Raw genomic sequence first — 24886 nt, 5'->3', positions numbered from 1 at the left:
AGTCAGGGTACAGGACAAATTTAGACTTGGGGTTTGTTTTATTAGGTAGCTCTTGGTCCAGGGTAGGTACTTTTGGGGTTCAGGTAATTGAGAAAGATACAGTTTTTAAACTATTACCTCACAAATCCCCAATATAGATAGTGAGCTTCAACTTGTTGCACAGCCTAAGAAGGTGGCCTCCAGTAGGGGTGTACTGTAGCTTCACTTGGGTCCACAAAGATGGCTGTCCTTTGTGAGCGGTAGTTGTGGTGGGACCCGGCTTTGCTGCTGGCATTACCAGCTGCAGCAGGACTCGTCTTAGGTGCGGGCATTAGTGGCAGGACATGGCGGTGGTGTTGTGCTGGCAGCAGGCCTGGATCTGAGAGGATCCAGTCCCTGCCAGCCATTCTGCAGAGATTGGCAGCAGTGCCCATGTGTATTCCAATGAGCATACAATATTTTGAATTAGCAGCTCCACCGTTTTGTGAGCGACAGCAATCTCACTGCTGAATCTGCAATTAACCATAGGGAGTGATGATATACCATATCTATATTGCACAAGGAATACGTCCACTAAGGTGTCAGCCATAATGATTGGAATTCCAATGCATAGGTTTTGTGAAATTTCAGATCATGTTTAAGAAGCCTTAATGGGACATGTGAAACCGTAAGGTTTTTTGTCTATGGAATATATATATATATATATATAAATATAACAATCAGGCGGCACTCGATGTAATAATCACAAACACAGCGGTACTTCATATCAACGTTTTGAGACCTATTTATTGTCTCGTCATCATGACAAGATAATAAATAGGTCTCCAAATGTTGATTTGAAGTACCGCTGTGCTTGTGATTATTACGTAGAGTGCCGCCTGATTGTTATTTATACATTGGATCCTGGTCTGGGATTCTCAGGAGGGCACCGGAACTATATTAATTGTATATTGGTAGTGCTGCCTTGTGAGTATATGAGATATATATATATATATATATATATATATATATGTATATATATATATATGATATATATACATATGTGTGTGTGTTTTTAAAAAAATGGTATTGCATTCTTTACAAACACAGCGCTTTTTGTTTATAATATACCTTATATATGTTGGCATGGTTGTAATGATGACATTGAACGTGTCAACATGCTCATTTTGTTGACATTAAGTATGGCAACATTGAGCATGTCGACACTAATGTAATGTTTACATTGTTGAACTGTTGATATTGCCTTTTTTGTGTAATTTATATCTAATTCTAACCTTAACCCTAATTACAACCCTAACGCTAAGTCTAACCCTAATAGTAATCTTACTGTTAACTATACCTGTAACCCTAAACCCAACACTAAGCCTAGGTGAAATGTCGACATAATGAAAATGCAACATTTTCGATGTCAACATTTTCCAAGTTTCAGCAGTGATCATGTTGACATTTTAACCATGTCAACATTAACAATATGTACCTTCTGGTGTTGATATTGTGAATGTAGATATTATGTACACGTAGAGCCCATTTGCTCATTAACCTTGCTCTACACAAAATGCATTTATTTTCTTGAGAAAATCATTGTTCTGAAAAAGGAGATGATAGCATTTATCATGGGGGTGTACAATTTTCTGTTTCATGATGTGAACAGTAGGTGCAATCCGGGTGTTCTTAGCTACATCTTTTTTTTTAACTAAATGTAAAAAATAAATTTCATTTTATGAGAAGAGATGAGGTTCTAAGTGTGTAGAAAAAACATTTACAGTGTTCTAGTTGATCACAATGCTTCATTCTCTCCATAAAAAGGTTACTCAAGATGATTCAGTAATTCTTAGCAATTGTAATGATTAATTTAAGACTTACAGAAAAAGAGGGAGCAAAAACTAAGGTTGAAAAACTGCTGCTTGCAATTGAAGTGAATAACTGTAATGGTGCGTACACACGGTATGATTAAAATGCACAATATGAACAATAACAATATCAATCATATTGTTGTCGTTCATAACATGCATTTTTCGGTGCCTCCAACACACCAATGACCTGCGATTTACAGGCACGTATGGACAATAAAGATATAATCTATCGACCGTGCATGCAATCCAACCTGGTCGATATTGACCAGGTCACTATAGGGACCCACGATCGTGGATCGTGGGTCGCTGGCCATCATTGGTGGGTTGGTGGTGTGCTGTATGATCAATGTCAATCATCCAGCACACCCGGGAGATCATTCAGCAATATCGTTATCACTGACGGTCATCCCGTGTATATGCACCATAACCCTTCTACAATATATAGCAGAAAAAAGCAAACAAAAAAGAGCTATTTTTTTTGTAGAAAATATACATTTACTACTGTATATTCAGAAAATAATACACACGTTAAATCACATGGCTGTGTGAAAATCTCTTTTTCACTGATCATGTGTATTGTTTTATGAATTGAAATGCCTTATCTGACAAAATGCACTTCCTTTTTTCTATTTTAAGGCATAAATGCATTTCCAAGGTAGGCACTTTACATAAAGCACATACAGTAGATTATATGAGGCTTTGAAAAATGCAAATAAAAAGTTTTTGCACAAATATGCTAAATATGCAGACACAGGACCCATCGAGATAATGGTGTGATACATTTTCTTCTGTAGTCAATCATTTCTTTTTAATTCACATAAGGTTTTTACACGATTGTTAGAATATTTTCTAAACTGACTTCACCACTGTCATTGCTTTGATATTCCACTATTGAAAAAAAAAACTCTTAAGCTACTGATATGTCACCACTTTTTCAAGCTAAATGTAGCATATTATCCCAGCATTACATAATTACATGTTTTATTTTCAATATAGTATATAAGTAGGCACATCACAGTAATTAACTGTTTTGTGCAGGGAATGACCTAATCAGAGCTTCTCACATGAAGAAGATCAAAATATGGAAGCCCCACAGTTACTCTCATGTCAATGTGCTAAACGACATGCTTTGTTGCAAAACTATTACAATCACCAAAAGGAATCACTGTGTATTTGCAGTTACTCTCATGTCAATGTGCTAAATGACATGCTTTGTTGCAAAACTATTACAATCACCAAAAGGAATCACTGTGTATTTGCAGTTACTCTCATGTCAATGTGCTAAACGACATGCTTTGTTGCAAAACTATTACAATCACCAAAAGGAATCACTGTGTATTTGCAATTTTGCAGTTTCATAAATGACCATTACTGGTTATCAACATGTTAACTTGTTTTTAGAAGATATCCACAAAATATACAAACTAAATAATTGGTAAATCAATTTTTAAGTCCAATGAAGTATTTGAAGGTTTATATCTCTCAAATATGTGCATATTTGGGTTACACAATTAATCAAAGGTGACCACTTAAACAGATGCACATATTTAAGCATGCCTCTAACACATGGTAATCTATTACCATCTAGTATATTTTCCCAAAAGGAAACACAGAAGAGATGTGATTGATCAAGTACATATAAGTCATACATATTCAGAAAATAGCTACAAATGTATTCAAGATTAAGTAGTTAGCAGCAATCCAATGACAATATAAGGACATCTTTCTAGGTGTCAATTTTATAATGTTGAATAATGTTATAATAATTCCAAAATAATAATAATAACAGTCTTTATTTAGTCACCATATTCTGAAAAAAATAGGTATTTTTTTTATTGGAAGGCTGATGTCTACAGCTGGGTACACACTTGTTGAGTGGTGCCACCAATCTGATAAATGCTTTGATATGACAGAGTGATTATCTAATCGGTGCAATTTCTTGCTCAGTGTGTACTTTCCTTTCACTTCTTGAACGGGATCAGGAGGTCGGGAATGAAATCACATGTGCAGCACAGACAATTTTGTTCCCCCAATCTGACCACTGCAGGAGCGTCTGAAGCTGTTTATTGGCTTCAAACACTCCAATGCTCCTGCATGCATACTATCCAAATATCGACCCGATAATTGGATAGTGTGTACCCAACATTAAGCACACACTGCAGAGTACCTGTTTGCTAGCACACAATTCTTTGTTACGTGAGGTAGCCTACCCCTTTGTCCTAAATATACAATACCCTAGGTTTTTCAAGGTAACAGTGAAACAGGGAAACTTTTTTGGCTTCACAATTGGATTTCTGCAAATTGTGAAGATCTGCTAAATTTATACAATTGGATGGGTTGATATAACATCAGAGGTCATCTGGGAAATGCAATGTGTTTATGACCTGGCTATACTTGCACTTAAGACTTGCGTTTGGAGCACAGCTTGGACTCCATGATTAGGGGGAAAATTTACTACAGTGCAGTTTAATAATATTGCTAATTTTTCTTTATGTTTTCTGTATATTTTCAAGATGACAGTTTTTTAGAGAATAAACCACTAAAAAACACTTGAAAAATCACTTTTTACCAAATTGCCACATTATACTGTACATTGCCATGCTGTTTATTTTACATGCTAACAATATAAAGTGTGAAATTGATCAAGCTCAAGCTTGACAAACCACTGAAAACGTCGCAAACAATGTATTTGTACACATGTGACTTATGTACCGAAGAAAAATATTGCTCCACTGATTCTGACATTGCCTCTGCATCCAACTCAGAAACAGACTTAATATAACAATGGATGCACAACACTGCTTATAAAAAACAGTATAGAAGTTGATAAATGTTATCCAGTTAGAAGGTCAACAGTAACCATTTCAATATATATAATGTTGACATCACTATGTTGACATTAGAATGTCAACATGTTCACAATGTCGACATCTGATGGTTAGCATTAGGTGCCACCAAGAGGGTTAAGGTGAAGCTGCTGGGGGAGGTTAGTTTTATGCCACTTGGTGATTGGTAGTGTTAGGGACTAGGGGGAACATTAGGGGTAGGGATAAGGAATAGGGATAGTAGGGAATATATAACAATAGTATAGTGTATAGAAATATACTTATAAAGAGCGCTATAACAATAAAAAATGTCATAATATATGTTCTAAAATTTAATGAACACAAATGCAACCCAATATAGACATACAATATGATTGTGTAAGACCTCATAGCCAACATAACAAAACTCCTATATATACAGAAATCAGGAGTATAATAAGAGTAGACTTCCCAAATAGCAGACAAGAGTACAAAAAAATAGCATAAAACATATCTGCAGTGTAAAATGACAGTTATACATTAAAAAAAAATTAAAATAGCTTCTGACCCACTGCACTAATGAAAGAACCAACTAAATCCTTGGAAGAAGGTAAATCTGTACAATAATGAAAACAGATCACTACCAGTAAGTAGCAATACATTTTACCAGTAGGTAAATTGGAAACTCTGAGAGAAAGATTCATCTCAGGAGAAAGATTATGTAGAGAAACAATCAGTAATGCGGACCAATAAAGATCGTGAAAATTCTGGGGAGGATACGTAGATTTGCAATAAAATAGAGCTCCAATACTGGAAAGGTGTCACAATGCGCCCGACACCGCATGTTACTTACCAGGTCCGGCAGCACTGGGGTCCCGGCCGGTGGCGAGCAGCATGCTGGGACTCCCCAGCGCCCACTGCTGATGACTCTGCTTTCAGCTCCTCTCTGTCCTAGCAGGGTTGCAAGTGCAGGCAGACCCGGCTCCCCTAGGGGTCTGCGCACCAACCTGCAAAGAAATTTAAAGTGACAGGCGTGCCGAAAATGAAGTCACATTTGACATGAGAATTGAACTCCTCCCTACAAGATGGAGTCTCTTGCACTAGACAGATGCCAGAGTATAGGCTCCATTACCTTACTCCAGCATTCATATCTCTGTGATTCTGTCTGCTCTTTCTTACCCTTGGCTTGTTCATAACCTGCCTCTGTCCTTCTCCCTGGTACTATGCTTGCTATTCTGGTTCTGACCATGGTTCCGTTCCTGACCCAATATTGCCTTATTTCTGGTACAGCCTTGTCTATTTGGTTCTCACATGGCTTGTTGACCCTGTTTGAATGCTTTCATCATTCTCCATTCTTATCCAGAGTACACCAGCACTTGTACTAGGGAATCTAGTCTGAGGGCAGCGACCTGTGTGTCGGATGCAGCTAAGTCCAAACCTTGCAGGGGTTCCTGGTGATTACCACTAGCACGTTAGACTCCGTGTCCCAGTTCTGGGTCTCACCAGTCCCAAAGTATGGGCTTGCATCTATAATTTATCCGTGAGTTGCGACAGAATAATCTGGCCCAAAAACATGGATGCTGTTGATAATCACTCACCTCAGGAATTGCTGGAAAATCTTCTTTCGAGAGTTGAGAAGCAAGAACATGATCAGGCCCAGATCATGCAGTGCTTACAGATGCTGATGCAGCAAGTCAGAACCAATCAGTCACCTCCAGTACAGTCAGTGCCATCTCCTGTGATGTCAGTCTCAACTACCAGTGCTTCTGCACCACTATGGATTCAAAATCCTTTGAAATTCGATGGAAATACCAAAGGTTGTCGGGGCTTCCTGAATCAGTGCTCTATCCAGTTCAAGGTTCAAACCACAAATTTTTCTTTTGAAAGAACTAAGGTGGCCTATGTCATCTCGCTGCTGGTCTTCCCCACTATGGAAGATAAATGATTTACTGGTAAACAACAGTGCAACATTTTTGGATGCGTTCAGGAAGGTTTCTGATGAAACTGATCGTGTGTCTTCTGCAGCATCATGTATCTTGCAACTAAAACAAGGCAACTAGTATGTGGTGCAGTTCAGAACTCTTGGCTCAGAACTGGGATGGAATAAAAAAGCTCTGGTGGCCGCATTTATGCAAGGACTTTCCGAAAAAGATAATGATGTCCTGATGTCCAGAGAACTACCAACAGCTTTAGATGATCTAATATCCCTGTGCATCCAGGTAGATCTTCATCATAGGGAGACAGCACAAGAGAAGGAACAATCTCATCGCTTCAGGTTCAAATTCACTCCTTGATTCAAGGCACCAACTGATCCTCCTGAAGAGCCAATGCAGATAGAGAAATCATGACTTCCTGCTGCAGAAAAGGGAAAGAAGGTTCAAGAATAAACTGCATCTGTACTATGGCAAATCAAGTCACCTCCATACTAGCTGTCCAAAACGTTTGGGAAATGAGAAGTCCTAACTGATTGAGGAGTGGTCAGATTAGGTGCATTTCAGCACAACCCAAAAGAAACCTGTTCTAACCAGTTCTCGATTGAAGTGATGCTGCTACTTGAGAAGTCTTCAGGAACTTTCAAGGTCTTTTTGGACTCGGGTGCTGATGATAATTTCATTAGAACCCAGAAAGTTTAGGAGTTAGGAATTCCTAGTGTGCATTTGCAGGTTCCACTCTGTATTATTGGAGTGGAAGGAAATAAACTTCCTATGGCTATCATCCACTCCTGAACTTCAGAAGTCACCATGCAGGTTGGCGTTGCTCATAAGGAGTTAATCTCATTCTATATACTCCCTTCAGCTGGGAGTCCAATTATCCTGGGTCTTCCATGGCTTCGTAAGCATGCTCCCACTTTTGACTGGGAAAATGCTCCCTCATGGAAGATTGTTCGCTCTCTCGCTTCCTGAGACCCAGGCAGTGTCAGAATACAGAGTAGAAAAAAGAGGGGGGTTTAACCCCCTATTGTTCCTCAGCACACTGAATTATACTTGCAACAATATATGAAAACTATATGGTAATAGGAATTCAGATATATTAGTTGCATACATTTGCAAATACATGGAAAGCTGCTAGGCCATATCACTACTTCTCTGTCACTAGCAGTCCCTAACACTAAGCGGTTCATGTCCGGGGAGCAGGGCACCCTAAAAAATGTCCAGCCCAGGACCCCCCCAGGGCATCACACGAAAAAAGGAAGAAGGGTGACAGTGAAGTTTAAAGTATAGATGTGTAAGACTGATTAATAAGTGTTGAAAAAGGGGTTAAAATATATGTGAAAAATTACATGAATAAAAGACAAACATTAAAGGTGAAAAATAACTATGTGTATTAAGTGGTGATGCCATGAGGAGGCCCAGCCAGAGCAGCCCCGGGGGCCCTATGCCCAAACGCTTACCCCAAATGTAATATGTATCAATTATAAACCTCATAATAAAGGCACATATATATTTTGACAAATGTAAGGCCTCATGATAAAGTCACATACATAAATGCATCCAAATTAAGAGTGAGCTTACCTGGGAGCCACCCCTGGGAACTCCAACTAGCACTACTAGAACCACCATGCCCTCCTAACACTGGCTCATTCATGCATCTCATAACAGCAAACACAAAATGGCAGCTGCTCAATCAATCTGGCAATATTATTCAGGTGCATGAAAGGAAGGGGTCATACCAAGTAGAAAAAAGAGGGGAGTTTAACCCCCTATTGTGTCAGAAAACATCAAGGAGAACCTTGAGCATGGGCTACACAGGTTCCCCAAGGACATTGTCTCGAACCATGGGGTACAATTTACCTTTAAATTCAGGAGATCATTATGAAAATGTTTTGGGGTCAACCTAAGCTTTTCATCAGCATACCACCCTTATAGGGGTATTCAATATGGGAGCGAAAAGTCCGTGCTGGACTTTTCCCTCCACATCGGAGATTTTCCAGGGATAAAGTATTGGGCACGCGCCCGCTTTATCACCGTATTCAATATAAAACCTACGAAAACGGGAACCTGTGAAGTGGGATCTGCGAAAAAAAACAACATTTATCTGGAATAAATTGTAGGATCCCCCTAAAACTGTAAAAACATGGGGAATCACTATGGGTACCCCCGTTTTAGCCTGCAAATGAAAGTCGGGGATTTAAATAGCCGCAGCAGGTGTTTTTTTCCAGACATTGAAGAAGTGTTGCAGAAGTGCACTTAGGTTATTTTTTTCATTTTTTTAAGTAGTCACATCAAATTTTTGGTACATGAAAATGGGTACTAGCATATTTTTATGTCCCTAAAGTAAGTTTTTAAAAATTCTGCAACTATGCACCTGCTGCTAATAGCCTATTCTAGAATACACCTGCTGCATACTTGCAGAATAGCCCTGAACCTATTTCCTTATGTTTAAAAACTTTTTTCCCATTTTTTTTTTTTACCCCAATTTTTAAATTAATTTTTTGGGGTGTCCCTATTTTTTTTTTTAACTTTTTTGGACACAGTTATTTTTAAAATGTCATTCCCAGGAGTGCAGGCTATTTTTTTTAAGCCTGCACCCCTAAACCCCAATTCTGCACTTTTTTTCGCCACCTATTCAGTGGTGAAAAGTTATCCCCGTTTTTTTTCAAAGACTTTTCGAACCTGTGAAAAGTCTTTGAAATTGAATATGGTGTAAAACCAAAACCTCAGAAAATGACGTCATCGGTGCGAAAACATCGCAAAAACTGAGTTTTCGCTCCATATTGAATACCCCTAACAGAGGGTCCCGGCTGGTGGCGAGCAGCATTCGGGGAGTTCCTGGTGCCGATGGTGTCTCTGGACCTGATTCAGTCCCGGTCACAAGCGCTGAGTGCTCGCAACCGGGTCGATGGTGGCCCAGAGCGCAAGCGCACGACGGAGCCAGCTCCGTCATGTGCATGCGCCAGACCCGGATAGCGACGGGCACTCCGTCGCTCTGGGTCTCACACCAAAGGGGGTGAGCTGTCAATGTTGAGTGACAGCTCGCCCCCTTTGGTGGGAGGGCCGGGGGCGTGGCTGCCCAAACGGAGGCGTTCCCATGAGAACGCCTGTCATTTGGGGGTGGCCCCACTGACATCACGAGTGATGTCAGTGGAGAGATTTCGGCTCTGTTAGAGCCGAAATCTCTCTGGGGCTTGCGGCCACAAGACGCTACCACAAGGGTCTCGTCGCAAGCCCGATGGTCGCGATGGTCTTGACCATCGCGACCATCAACCTGGCCGCTCGCTATAGCTGTGGGTGGCAACCCACAGCTATGCGAGCGGCCAGGAGGCCACTCCATAAAAAAATAGACGCCCTGATTCAGAGCGAGCGCTCTTTCAGAGCGTCCGGCTCTGAATCAGGGCCTCTGTTCCTTGCTCCTCTGTGTCCTCCTCTGTGCACACCCCTGGGGGTGTGCACACCAACCTGCAAATAAATTTAAAGTGACAGGCATGCCGAACGGGAAGTCATGTTTGGTGCGAGAATTGAACTCCTCCATATAAAATGGAGTCTCTGGCTCTAGATAGGTGCCAGAGTATAGGCTCCGTTACATTACTCCTGCATTCATACCTCTGTGATTCCATCTGCTTGTTCTGACCCTTGGCTTGTTTGTGACCTGTCTCCATCTTCTCCCTGGTACCATTCTTGGTATTCAGTTCCTGACCCAATATTGCCTGATTCCTGGTACCACCTTGTCCATTTTGTTCTGACCCGGCTTGTTGAACATGTTTGAATGCTTTCCAGAGTACACCAGCTCCTGTACCTAGTCTGAGAGCTGCGACCTGCATGTCAGATGCAGCTAAGTTCAAACCTCCTTGCAGGGGTCCCTGGTAAATACTACCAGCATGTTAGACTCCATTTCTCAGTTCTGGGTCTCGCCAATCCCAAAGTATGGGCTAGCATCTACTATCTATTCGTGAGTTGTGACAAAAAATTTCCCTCTACTTAACTAGACCACCTTTAATAATGGTTCAGATTTGGCCAAGTACAGTGTAAATGTATGACGAGAAAAAAGGATCTTTGTGTCAACGGCACAGTGCACCATCTCATCCACCCTGTCTATCCACAAAAAAATCAACAAACATAATTATTTGCAAATAATTAAATGCCTGGAAATAGGGAAATAGAGAAATAAGTAAAATATTATTTTTTCTATTAATTGACTAAAGGCCTGATTCATTACAGATCACAACTTCAACAGCATACCCAGAACGGTCGATTGTGCATGCGTAAGTTAGCATTGTGATTGCACTGCAATCACCTATGCAGATACAAAGCCATCTCAGACCGAGGATCGTGACGTCAGCATTTGGGAAGTGGTAGGAGAAATGCAGGAGTGCCTGTCCATTTCAAAGCCATTGCATGGGCGTGCAGAAATTAGCCACTGCGACGGCATACCAGCTTGAGTACTCACTGCGTGCGACGAGGTTAGCAATTTCTGAGTAAGTTCTGACCTGTTGTAATTGCATGAGGGGCCGATGTTACTGATGATTATGCAGGACTGCGAGGTCTTATGGATGTGAGATAGTGGTAGTGGGTGTCTCTATGCTGACTGTGCGACGGCTTTGTGATTACATTCATTAGCAGCAGATCTGTGTGCATAATAGCAGCAGCGATCGCAATAGCGTTCCGTAGTGAATCAGACCCTAAGATTATTAGGTTATAAATACCTCTTATTAACCAGTTTATACAAAAAAAATGTAAACCCTAGAAAGTCCAAGACTAAATATAGGAGAGGAAACAATAGGGTTGTCTATTACAGGTAAGAATAAAAAATTAGATAAGAAAAGTTTTAAATTGGAAGGAAGCAACCACTAAGCCTTACAAATTGTGGCCATTAAGACATTATCATTAGCATAGGAAGGAAATGTAGCAGGGTCAGCATGTAACAGGACCAATACTGTAAATGAATACCTGGACTAAATGCATATTCTACAGTATGCTGAAATAAATATAAATATCCACCACACCTATCCAATCCATTACATATCTGTAATTGCAAGCAGAGCATAGCTTTTAATACAGATTGAAACTACCTAAAAGAGGAGCCTTTTGCAGCTTATAAATCAAAATCCATTGGTGTATCTCTAGTGGGTGCAGGGTTTGCAGTGCACAGTTGCACACGGGTCCCTGGGTCCAGGGGGGCCCACACTGCACCCATATATCTATACAAACCTCTCCAAAATACTACTGGTGATATTTTACAGCATTACGTTTTTAATAATGTGATCAAAATACCTAAATACGGAATTTGCCCCTTTTATTAGGTGTCTCTATTATATAACGAGATTGTACTTGTAAAAGATAAACCATACTATGTGAGATAAAAGGGAGTGGGACCTTGGACTATCACATTGACATTGACCTTGGACTATCACAAAATGGTTTTACAAGTCTCACCCTCCTGCACAGATAGTTTGCTGTCACACAGTGGCCCTGATTCAGAGCCGGTCGCTCTGACAGAGCGCTCGCTCTGAATCAGGGATGTTTTTTTTTTTTTTTAGAATGGCCTCCTGGCCGCTCGCATAGCTGTGGGTGACCACCCACAGCTATAGCGAGCGGCCATGATGATGGTCGCGATGGTCAAGTTGCGCCGCCCCCAGAAGTTAGGCGTTCTTATGGGAATGCCTCCGTTTGGGCAGCCCCCCCCCCGGCCCACCTGCCAAAGGGGGCGTGCTGTCACTCAACATCGACAGCATGCCCCCTTTGGTACGAGACCCGGAGCAACGGAGTGCCCGTCGCTGTCCGGGTCTTGCGCATGCACACGATGGAGCTGGCTCCGTCGTGCGCATGCGCTCTGGGCCACCATCGACGCGGTTGCGAGCGCTCAGCGCCTGCGACCGGGTCTGAATCAGGCCCAGTGTTCAAAGTTGTGTTTTTCCTTAACAGCAGTGGGAATTCTCTGCCAACTAGACATATTTTCAAATGTATAACGTATTGATATTCTCCCTTAAGTGGTGACAGCAGGGGTGAAAGTGGATGTTAGTCCACACAGATGTCTTTAGCCAGGATACTAGGTTTATTAGTAACAGCAATAGTGGTAATACAATGGTGTAACAGTGGTACACAGTTGTACAAAGTGGTTGTCTCAAAAGTGGTAATTGCAGGTAATCAGGATCTTACACCTAGGAAAGTACTGTGCATCTGCATAGTACTGAGACACTCTACACAGTGGCACAGTGGCGCAGGAGACAGTGCTAGAGTGCACTGCTCTCTAATATAACAGTTGATCAATTGCTACATTAAAGAGCAGGGGAGACAAGGGTCGGCCTTGTCTAGTGCCTTTATACTGTATAAGGTAAAACTGTGAGTATTAAGATAATTATTAGTCAGAAAAGCTGATGGAGAATGATATAGCATTTGAAATATATCCTGAAATGTAGGACCAAAGCATTAATAATGGAACATTATTTCTAACCCTAAAGCTGCTCAAACAAAATCTAACAGCTTGTGTATGTTTAGGTTTAAGATTTGGGATTAGACAGTACTAGACATTTTCTACAAAAAGACACATTCATGGACCAGGCACAAGTGCCCCATATACTATTCGACGGAAATGATGGTCCGCCAGTCTGAAATCTCGACCGACGGCAATCGATGTTCCGCAATCCGTCGGAGGATCGGTGAAATTCTCCATGTTAAATTTCACCGATTTGCAAATCACAATCATATTTTGATCATGATCGGCAAATCTGTGAAATCCAACATGTTGGATTTAACCAATCCTGCAACACGGAATCTCAAGATCGCAGTAATGCGGCGATCCATCGCTAGTGTATGGGCCCCTTTAGATTGACTTTCTCATCACATCCTTCAACTTCATATTGTACCACAAAAATGTTTTGAGACACTTCACAACTCATCTTCAAGTCAATAGAACAACCACAAAGATATTAAAGAGGAGGAAATAATTCAAACATACTAAAGAAAAACAAGATGAAATGGATTTTTAGATGGTAGACTATGACACCAAAAGGTCTAAGCATTGATTTCTACTCCAGTATTCTGACATGACCGAGTCAACTAACACTCCCACATAGTTACATCACACACCCCTCTTCACACCTTGTTTGCCTCCACCACAACTGGGCATAATACCCGCAGCATCCCACCAAGACAAAACCCACCTGACTAGGACATCCCTCACACCCTGAAAAGTGTCTCTCTGTTACTATAAACACCATACCATTCGTCCAATGAACAAACTATCATCAGAGCATCCAAATATATTAAATACATATTCCCTTTTTATAATTGACAATAAACCACACTATCCCCAAACCCTTTATTTTTTATCTTCCACCTCCCCATTACACATCACAGTGAAATGAGACCACACTTGCAACAGACATTTAACAGACTTGTACAGATTCTGCTCACACCCTCCCTTCCACCTTCCATCCCCAAATCCCCAAGCATTTGTTTCACTTTTAATGGGACACTATTCACAACACACCCCATCATCCCTTAACACACCAGACCTCGCCCCACCTCAAATGATACCCCATTGACAGAATACCCAACCAAACCACTACGCTCCCCCTCCAGGGAAACAACAATTATACAAACCAAGAAATAAAACTTTTGATTAGTTGCCATTGTCAAGGATATTTAAACAAATTTAAATTTTGGGGTTGTTGAATTTTAAAATTAAAGTAGTTTATCGAATTGGCTCTAGTTATTAAGCTAATGGCTACCTTCAAGTAATAGGGAACTTAGCCATAATGCATACCTCTCAACATGACTCTCTCCAGGAGGGACACAATGCTCTGGTCCTGGACTTCCCTGGTAATTTATTATTGGTGGTGGCTGCAGGGGTGGGGCTGCAGTACAGTCCAAAATTCAAATAGGGGAGTACCACCATCTGCCAGTGAGTCCCAGCCAGTAATGTTTGGCAGTGTGTGAAATATACAAACAATTAGAGAAGTGATAAAAATATTCTATGAGAAAGGTCCAGCCAGAACAACCCCGGGGGCCCCACTCCCAAACGCTCACCTCAAAATAATTATTGCTACATAATAGTAGCACCCACTCTACTATGGCTCGACCTTTCTCATGGCATCACCACTTAATTCACATAGAATATTTTTATCACTTCTCTAATTGTTTGTATATTATTTATGTAATTTTAATTCTTTCACATTTCATTAACACTTATTGATTTATCCTTACACATCTATCCTTTACACCTCACTATCATCGTGTGATGCCCTGGAGATGGTCCTTGGCTGGAATTTTTTTGGGGTGCCTTGCTTCTCAGACGTGAACCCCTTAATGTTAGGGACGCCAGAATAGAGGAGCCTTGATGATTCGCCTGGCGCTTATTCATATATTTGCAAATGTATGTAACTAATACCTCTGAATCTCTATTATCATGTAGGATTTAAGTATTTTTGAATTTGCTACAGTATGCTCGAGGGCAAATCCCTTTTTTCTGTGTTCAGTGTAAACCCTGCCCTTTACAAGCACCTGTGGAATTTGATTAAGCTGATTTGAGCAACTACCATATTTATTGTTTGCAGTCTGGAGAGGCATGAAGGGAGTCAGCATTAGGAGGAGGTGCTGATCCTTATAGTGCCATGTGGTGGTTTTTTGGGGTACTTCCAAGGTAAGTTAGCTCTCAGCTCATACATGTGCTGTTATCATGCAGTACACCAATTTGTAATTATATGATCCAGAGTGGGTGCTACTATTATGTAGCAATAATTATTTTGGGGTGAGCGTTTGGGAGTGGGACCCCCAGGGTTGTTCTGGTGGGACCTTTCTCATGGCATCACCACTTAATTCACATAGAATATTTGTATCACTTCTCTAATTGTTTGTATATTATTTATGTCATTTGAATTCTTTCACAGTTCATTAACACTTATTGATTTATCCTTACACATCTATCCTTTACATTTCACTATCACCTTTTTTCCCCTTTTCGTGTGATGCCCTGTCGATGGTCCTTGACTGGAATTTTTTGGGGGTGCCTTGCTTCTTGGACGTGAACCCCTTAATGTTAGGGACGCCAGTATAGAGGAGCCTTGACGATTCGCCTGGTGCTTATTATTATATTTGCAAATGTATGTAACTAATACCTCTGAATCTCTATTATCATGTAGGATTTAAGTATTTTTGATTTTGCTACAGTTTGCTGAAGGGCAAATCCCTTTTTTCTGTGCACAATGTAAACCCCACCCTTTACAAGCACCTGTGTTATGTCGTTAAGCTGATTTGAGCAACTACCATATTTTTTATTGGCCGAAACATGTCAGAGGCATTTTGTACACACCATGCTGCATCTATCCACATTAACCCAGTGTTTTTGCATTTTACTTAAAGTTCCAGTGATTATCCAGTATCCCAATTAGGTTTTAAAGGTGCTCACTGATATCGCATGCAACAATATGACTGTCCCAGTTGCCACACTACAAGTGTAATGGGGTAACATAGATACAAGTTATCATATGTGATGAATCTCCCTACAAGAGCTGACTTACATCACAGGTAACTATTATTTATTCAGAGTGCCCAATAGATGGATCACACCTGTCAGCTATAGGTCATATACCACCAGTATATGACATAGTAGATTATTGTACCTCAATTGGTTGTTTGGTTTGTCACACTTACCAGACAGATATCATTATTTAGTTGTGTGTATATATAATATTCACCCACACAATATCATGGTCATTTGGGTTAGTACAGCGACACACCCACATTTTCAAATACCCAGTTATAGCACTGGTCATCACCCCATTTCTGGTTATCTGAATATATGAGATTGGACTCCTTGGGTGTAGGCTGCTCCCTATAAGCATAGTGAGATCATTCAGTGTGCTGATCACCAGTTTCCATTATCTATTAGATTTGCAAGGAAATATGGGTTGCAAATATTTTGTAATATTATCCACAGGCTGAAGACAAAAATAATTTAAATGCATGAGGTCCAGCATCTCTGCATGGGTTGAACGTGTGTGAAGGTACCGAGAGCCTCTTGTAACCTCAGTCCCTGCAGCATTGGGTATAAAGGACATCTGAACCTAAAACTTAATGCTTGGTGATTTTCTGATATGTGCCTAAATCCAGTGCTCCTCCAATCCAGTCATTGGAACACACTAATTGAGCATGTTTTCCATATCTCCTTGCTGGAGCACAGGATTATTCATTGCTGACCTACACTTTTTAAAGATCCAAAGGTCATTCTGGTTATTTCACTTGTGATTCTGTAAGGAGACCTGCACTGTTAGTCTATCCCAATGACTGGATTTAAGAAGCACTGTTCTAGCCTGCCTTGCAGCCAATCACTATTAAAACCTTCTCTTTTGATTCCTTGTGTACCAACTTTGCTCTGTGTTCTTTGTTACCCTTTCTGGTTGTTCCTAATACTCTTTGCCTGCATGTGTATTAAACCTTTGACTGTTTAACACTATGCTTGTTTACCCATTGCTACTGTTTGCATGTATCAGACCCTTTTCATAGTATTAAACCATGCTACTTGTTTATTATATGCTATCTTACTAATAACATTTTCTTGCTTGCTATTACCAATAATTGCTAATATAGTATCTGTATAATCGGTTACAGCATTAAATATCCTTGGTTAAATAACACATATCCTGTCTATGCTGCTTACTTTCTACTGTTTGTCCACTCTGAGATGTAAACCTGAGTTTGATCCATTGGTATCCTTCTAGGAGCATACAGTATGTGGTAGAATCACTAGTATAGTCATGTAACACCATGCATGCTGTGCTTCAATTTAATGTCCCTTTATACAGTACATAATTTAATGTTACCATTTGTTGGTGGTTCAAAACAACAACTTCTCTTAATGCAGTCACTTTAATTGTTTCACCCTCCTCAAGGAACTTAGCTAAAACTGACATTTGTATGTCTCCTTCTCTTGTTATATCTGTAAAATACTGTCTTTAAAATCCCAAATTTAACACTCTTTGCCTTCCAGTGACTCTTTTAAAATCTTTTTGTCAAACTCGTTTCCCTCTTGTCTATGTGATACTTTCCAAAAAGACATTTCACTCTGTAAGCTTTCAGCAGTCTGTCCCTTCACTGTTTTCTCTTCAACAAACTTTTACTGTTTTTTAAAGTACAGTAGCCTACACCTGCTGGACTGAATTTCAAAGATTTTGTTACAATACCTCATGACCTCTTAAACCTTTCACTGACCTGTACATTACAATATACAGTATCTGATAACTACCTCTTGCTCTTATCTGCAAGACATTACCCATTTTTGGGATTCTCTACCATATCTGAATCTGAACACACTGTACCCCAGCATTTATATCTTTAAATGCTGTATAACAATCCACCTCTTTCTCATAGTTTTAATTAGTCTGACCTATAGTACTCACACTGATATATCCTCACAACTGTCCTATAGTACTCTCACAGGTATACCCTCACAACTGTCCTATGGTACTCACACTGGTATAACCTCACAAATGTCCTATAGTACTCACACTGGTAAACCCCCACAAATCTCCTATAGTACCCACACTGGTATACCCTCACAACTGTCCTATAGTACTCACAATGGTATACCCTCACAACTGTCCTATAGTACTCACACTGTTATACCCTCACAACTGTCCTATAGTACTCACACTGGTATACCATCACAACTGTCCTATAGTACTCTCACAGGTATACCCTCACAACTGTCCTATGGTACTCACACTGGTATAACCTCACAAATGTCCTATAGTACTCACACTGGTAAACCCCCACAAATCTCCTATAGTACCCACACTGGTATACCCTCACAACTGTCCTATAGTACTCACAATGGTATACCCTCACAACTGTCCTATAGTACTCACACTGTTATACCCTCACAACTGTCCTATAGTACTCACACTGGTATACCATCACAACTGTCCTATAGTACTCACACTGGTAAACCCTCACAACTGTCCTATAGTACTCACACTGTTATACCCTCACGTCCTATAGTACTCACTCTGCTATACTCTCACAACTGTCCTATAGTACTCACACTGGTATACCCTCACAACTGTCCTATAGTACTCACACTATTATACCCTCACAACTGTCCTATACTGTAATACTCACTCTAGTATACCCTCACAACTGTCCTATAGTACTCACACTGGTATACCCTCAAAACTGTCCTATAGTACACACACTGGTATACCGTCACAACTGTCCTATAGTACTCACACTGATATACCCTCACAACTGTCCTATAGTACTCACACTGGTTTACCGTTTCAGTTATCACTCATCTTGTCTCAGTAGTGCACTATCACACTACAGTACAGTATATTGTAATCTCTCTGATGATGATTATTACTACTACAACTCCTACTATAACAACTACTACTACTAATATTAATAATAATAACTTTGTGTTTCTTTATTTTCATGTTCATAATACAGCATTTTTTTTATTTTTAGTAAACATAAAAAACTGTAATCATATCATCTGAATTCCATTACATAACATAATTACATTTATTTTTTAGGTTTGTATAAACTTCTTGGATAAATCAGATAGGGTTAAGTGGATGCCCTGAGTATATGCACTATGTACTGTAATCTGATCTGACACTTTTTCTGTAAATTATGTGCACTTTTACATAAGCTATTATATATTATATATGATTTATAATTTGATCCCATTGTCCCATAATTCAGTTTGTGGTTTTATAAATATCTCAGACCATTGTGAGGTCTGATGAAACTGGTCATAATCAATCTACTGTACATATACAGTATGTTTCCTCCAGCACTTGGGTAACATGGAGCTTTCAACTTTACAATTAGGACTATCCAGGACTCTCCTCACACATCCATCCTTAAAAATACCTAGTATATAGAAATGTTTTGCTAGCTCCTCTCTCCTATCATTGAACTGGGATGCCCTAGGACTAGTTACCCTGTATAGTATTTTTTTTTCCTTGGCCCATCTGCCCCTACTACTTTGTTCAGCCACAGATGCACCAAACCACAGCTCTGACACTCCAAACTGACCAGCTTCCTCCATAAATGCTGACTCACAGCAGAACATCTATCTATTTCTCTTGCTAACTTCCTTCAAATGTAATATATCTTCCTATAGTCCTACAATAACAGTAACCAAACTGTCATTGTTCAATGCTCTCATCTTTATGTTTATAATACCGACATCTATCTGTTCTCCTGTGACTTTTCCCCTTCTCTCCCACATTTCAAACTATCTATCTGCTATCACCTCTAGGAACTCTGAAGGCTAATATGTCCAATACTAATGTGTTTCCATTCCTCAACATCAACATCGATATATCTTTAGTTCATCAAATCCACTGCTTGTCCATCTCATTTATCAACTTGTAAATTTCATCTCCAGAACATTGCTTAAATGTGACACTTCATCCCCCTGAATGCTTCCAAAACATTTGTCCGCTTCTTCATCTCTCTTCTAGACTATTGCAGCCTTATATTCTCTGGTCTCCCCCGTAACCGACTCCTAATCAATCTTTGTTTTATGCTGTTGCTAAACATATAATTCCATCCCACAACTTTGTCTCTGCCTCTCTTCTCTGCAAATTCCCCCACTGGCTTCATATCTTCTACAGGTTCCAGTTCAAACTTCTTACCTTCACCTTCAAAGCTCTTACACTTTTCTCTTCTTCATACATTTCCAATTTGTACTTCCTCCACACTCCCGCCCTGGTGACTGTTGCCTCCCCTCCACACTGATTACCACTTCTCACCTACAAGAAAATCACCCACACTGCAAACCTTCCATTGGTACTTGACTATTCATCTTAGCATACCAGATCTTTGCTTGATCAGCTTTCCCTCCTACATTCTTATCTCTTCGAATCTCCCATATAGTCCCACTCCTTCCTATTCTCTTGTAGATTGTAAGCTTTTGTGAACAGAGCCCTCCCTTTTCTTGTTTCACCTTCCTCTTAAAATCACAGATTAGCTAATAAGTAAGCATTGTAACCATACCTACATATGTAATTATGGGAATCGGTATGTAATGTCGGCTGTCGGGATGCCTCCTGTCAATAAGCCGACAGCGGCATCCCAATGGTTGGTAAGTATACTTATCCTCCCTCATTCTCCCCCTAACCCTCCCTTCTTGTAGCCTAACTCTAAACCTCCCCACCCAGCACCCTACCCCTCCCCATTAGTGCCTAAACCTAACCCTCCCCCCTTCTTTCCTAAACCTAACCCTCCCCCGTTAGTGCCTAACACTAACCACCCCCAGTGGTGCCTAACTCTAACCCTCCCCCTAGGGGTTCCTAACCCTAACCTCCTGCTCACAACCTAACCATAACCCTACTACACTGCCTAAATCTAACACTTTCCCCCGCAGCTAACAATAAGGGCGCCCCGGACTTACCTCATTCAGGCTGGATTCCTTCTGGATTCTGGTTTTAGGAGTAAGATAGGCATTGGTATTTTGCCTATCTTAACTCCCGTGTCGGGCTTCCCTCATCAGGATTCAGACTGGCGGCATGCCTTATGCGGGTCTGATAACTGCATCCCGTAATTATGTATATGTGTAATTTTGTTACTTTGTTTACCCTGTTCTACATCTTTGTTCTGTATGGTGCTGTGGACATTTGTGGTATCTTATAATTAAATAATAATCATAGTAGTAAATCTGGCTGTGATTTACAGTTGCTTAAAAATGTATTTACCCCATTTGGTATTTTTCACATTTAATTTTGTTTTATAAATCATTATATCAAAATGGATTTACTCAGGAATTTTTTACCAAACAGAAATCACTGTAAAGTCAAATATAAATAGAAACTCATCTAGAGCTGTCTATAGCAATCATAAATTATTTGACTTTTCCTAATTCATTTTTCTCATGAAAACAGCAGCATGTTTTCCTCTAAGATTTATCTGTTTCTTACGCTATCAATTATTCAGTATATTTTTTAAAGTTTTACAGTTCTTGTAACACAGAAGCAGTGTGCTTACTCCGCTACTATGCTTTACAGTAGGGACAGTATTCCTTGGAGGCCACAGAGTGTTATGATTGCACCAAACACAGCACCTAGAATCGAGACAAAAAAGCTAAATATTAATTGCATTTAATCTTAGACTATCCCTCCTCTTGGTATTTCAGTGTTCCAAATGTATTTTTCAAACTATAAGTGAGATTTCAAGATAGTTAAAAAAAAATAGGAAACTAAAATTATTGTGCCTTAAAATGCTCTTTCCAGTCTTTGCCAACAATTTTACTCTACATAAAAGGTCTGATTCCGAGTCACATGTAATACCAACATTTGTGCAAATGGTCAATGTTCTTCAACAGCACATGCGTCTAAAAGTCACACATGGAATGCGTCCCATGGAGTGTATGCACAGAGTCGCAGTAGTGATTGAAACGCATGGTCTCAGAAATATATGGTAAATGTAGTGGGTATTCCTGGGTGGTAACTGAGAGGTGGATATTCAGACACTCGGAGACTGTCTGATGTGCATGTTATGAGAGTCATGGGCATTTAACATAACTGGTTGCAACCTCAGACGCTTACTTGCTTACATTGGAGTCCATACACTGATGGAGATTCTGCACCTACCGTCTCGAACAACGGTAGTGTTTAAAGATGCACCAGGCGTGACTGTTGCATCTAAAGGCACACAAAGTGGCCATCCTATTCCTCACACATCCAGACACAAGCTTGTACACCAGGAGAAGGGCTTTTACTAGCATGAGTATAAAGCCATATACGCGACCAGTGGTGGCTCCAGAGGTGGGGCTTCAGAGCTGTCCAAAATTTAAATAGGGGAGCCACAACAACTGCCATCCCAAATGCTGCCAAACATCACCGGCTGGGATCCAATGGCAGTTGGTGTGGCTCTTTTATTTGAATATTGGACTGTGCTGCAGCCTCACCTCTGGAGCTGCCACTGGACGTGACTACAGCAAAAGATGTTAAAGTGGACGCAGAACCGTGCAACTCTGGATCAGCCCCCAAATCATATTTTTATAGCACTCCACAAATAATGCCCACTACTTACCTAACTAGCAATACCTACACACCTATCTAGGTGAACACAATCTAGGTGCACCTGTGCAAATCAAGGTGCACTGATACAAGGCTGTATATGTAGTGTGGATCTAGGGTTTTGCACTTCGTAAATGATCGTCATGGTTTCACTTTTGCTGGGCAAACAAAATTTACAAACAGGAATGGAAAGTCATTTAACTATTTGCATTTAATTTTCTACATACATTTATTTAAATACAAATATTTGCTTAACATCAAAATTGCATAATTTTGTGCTAAAATTAAAAAGTGTAATAAGGTTTTTGAGCAAAAGAGCAGGAAGTTCATAAACAATTATTTTTATACAGCAGCAGTAAAACATGCATATCTTAAGCATATATTAAACTGTTCTCAGAATTCTAAAGTACTTTCTTTTGTTTTGTTATTAGCATAAAAAAAATCATACATGTGTATACAGTAAGAACAATTATAATTGATTTTATCTTAAATTTGTAGCACAGCAGCATATAATTATTTAGCTATAAGCAACAAAGGCCCTGATTCAGAGCCGCTCGTAAGCGGCCGCTCGTTTGTTATGACCGATGTTCACACATCTGCGCATGCGTACGGATTTTAATACGCATGCGCGAACCAGTCAGTGCGGCCGAAAATCGTTTGTTCGCTATATAGCGAATGCCTGCTATTTTGAGTGACAGAAGGAGGCGTATGTGGGTGGTAACAGGGGAAGGTGCTTGAAAACGGGGGTGTGGAATTCGAATGCAGGCGTGCTTAAAGGTCAAAACGGGCTTTTTAAGGGAGTGCATAATTAATACAGCAGCGTCATTGACCACGTCACTTGTTTTTTTTTTACTCAGAACTGCTCGCAAAATAGCGGTTGAAAAAACCAGCCACAAGAATAGCGAGCAGTTCATACGCTGTTCGATGTACTCGATTAATCTAATAAATAGCGGACATGACGTATTGTGCGAGCGGCAAGGGAGTGTATTTTTCAAAATTACAACCGCAAGTTTTGCTCGCTCGTTCAGACTTAGAGGCGTGAACAGACCGCATTTAGCAAACGGTTCATTTGAATAGCCACCCCTTGTTTTAGAACGAACGACCGCAAATAGCGAGCGGCTCTGAATGAGGGCCAAAGTGTGTAAGGTTTTCATAAAACAGATTTATTTTCCTAGCAGCTGTTCAAAGTCAATAAAGAAAATGATGACATCTCCATTAATCCTTGTTTCCTTTGTCCAGTGAACAAGTGATGGTTATCCCATAGTTTAAGATGTATAATATATTGGATTAATCGGTTTTTGACATGCCAATAAGACTACATGATGTTTGAAAGCATTTCTACCATGTAATAATTGACCCTTCCATTACTTCATTCCCTTAGAGCACAGGTTCTCAAACTCGGTCCTCAGCACCCCAAACGGTGCATGTTTTCCAGGTCTCCTCACACAATCGCAAGTGAAATAATTAGCTCCACCTGTGAATCTTTTAAAATGTGTCAGTGAGTAATGAATACACCTGTGCACATGCTGAGTGATCTGGAAAACGTGACCTGTGTGGGGTCCTGAGGACCGAGTTTGAGAACCACTGCCTTAGAGGTTTTGTTGTATTTGCTGTAGTGTATGCATTCTATTACTTAGAACATATCAAATATATTGTATACATGATAACACAAGACACAATCATCTAAGATGCATTTAGTTTCTTCTTAATTATTTAAGCTGTACCTTTGATTCAGTGGTTATGACATATATATTGCAATTTGATATGGAAAAAAAGCATTTATTTCAATTAGTCTTTTCTAGCAGAGTAAGATAGTTTTACTTCCAGGGGCAGAACTTAAATACTGTTTGTATATTTCCCAGTTTTTATAAAAAAAAAGGGGGAAGGTGGTTTAAATGACAACTTAACCCAACATTTTACATTGTTACAGCTTTATTAGGAAAATAAATTACTATATTATTCATTTTCTGACATTCTGTTTGTACTCGAATAATATAAAGACACAAAATATGGCAAACCAAATAAATAGCACTTACCAGTAATTTAAGGAACCAAGCAGTAGTAAATGTGAACTGGGCTTTCAGAGTCCTCCAGTATTGCATGTAGACTTTAGAAGTAGCCAACACTGCACTAAAATATCCCAAAGTAGGTAGACAATTGCACAGGACTACTGTGATAATGGAACATCATAAGCAAGACAATCATCTGTGCTGTCCTCATAGAGCAATTGAATATTTCAGGAATCCCCATTAGTGTTGAACAGGTAATCGAACCCAGCAGGCTTTCAT

The sequence above is a fragment of the Taudactylus pleione genome, unplaced genomic scaffold, assembly GCF_031769625.1.
Source record: "Taudactylus pleione unplaced genomic scaffold, aTauple2 ptg000036l, whole genome shotgun sequence".
Lineage (NCBI taxonomy): Eukaryota > Metazoa > Chordata > Amphibia > Anura > Myobatrachidae > Taudactylus > Taudactylus pleione.
This window is presented reverse-complemented; position numbering follows the sequence as displayed.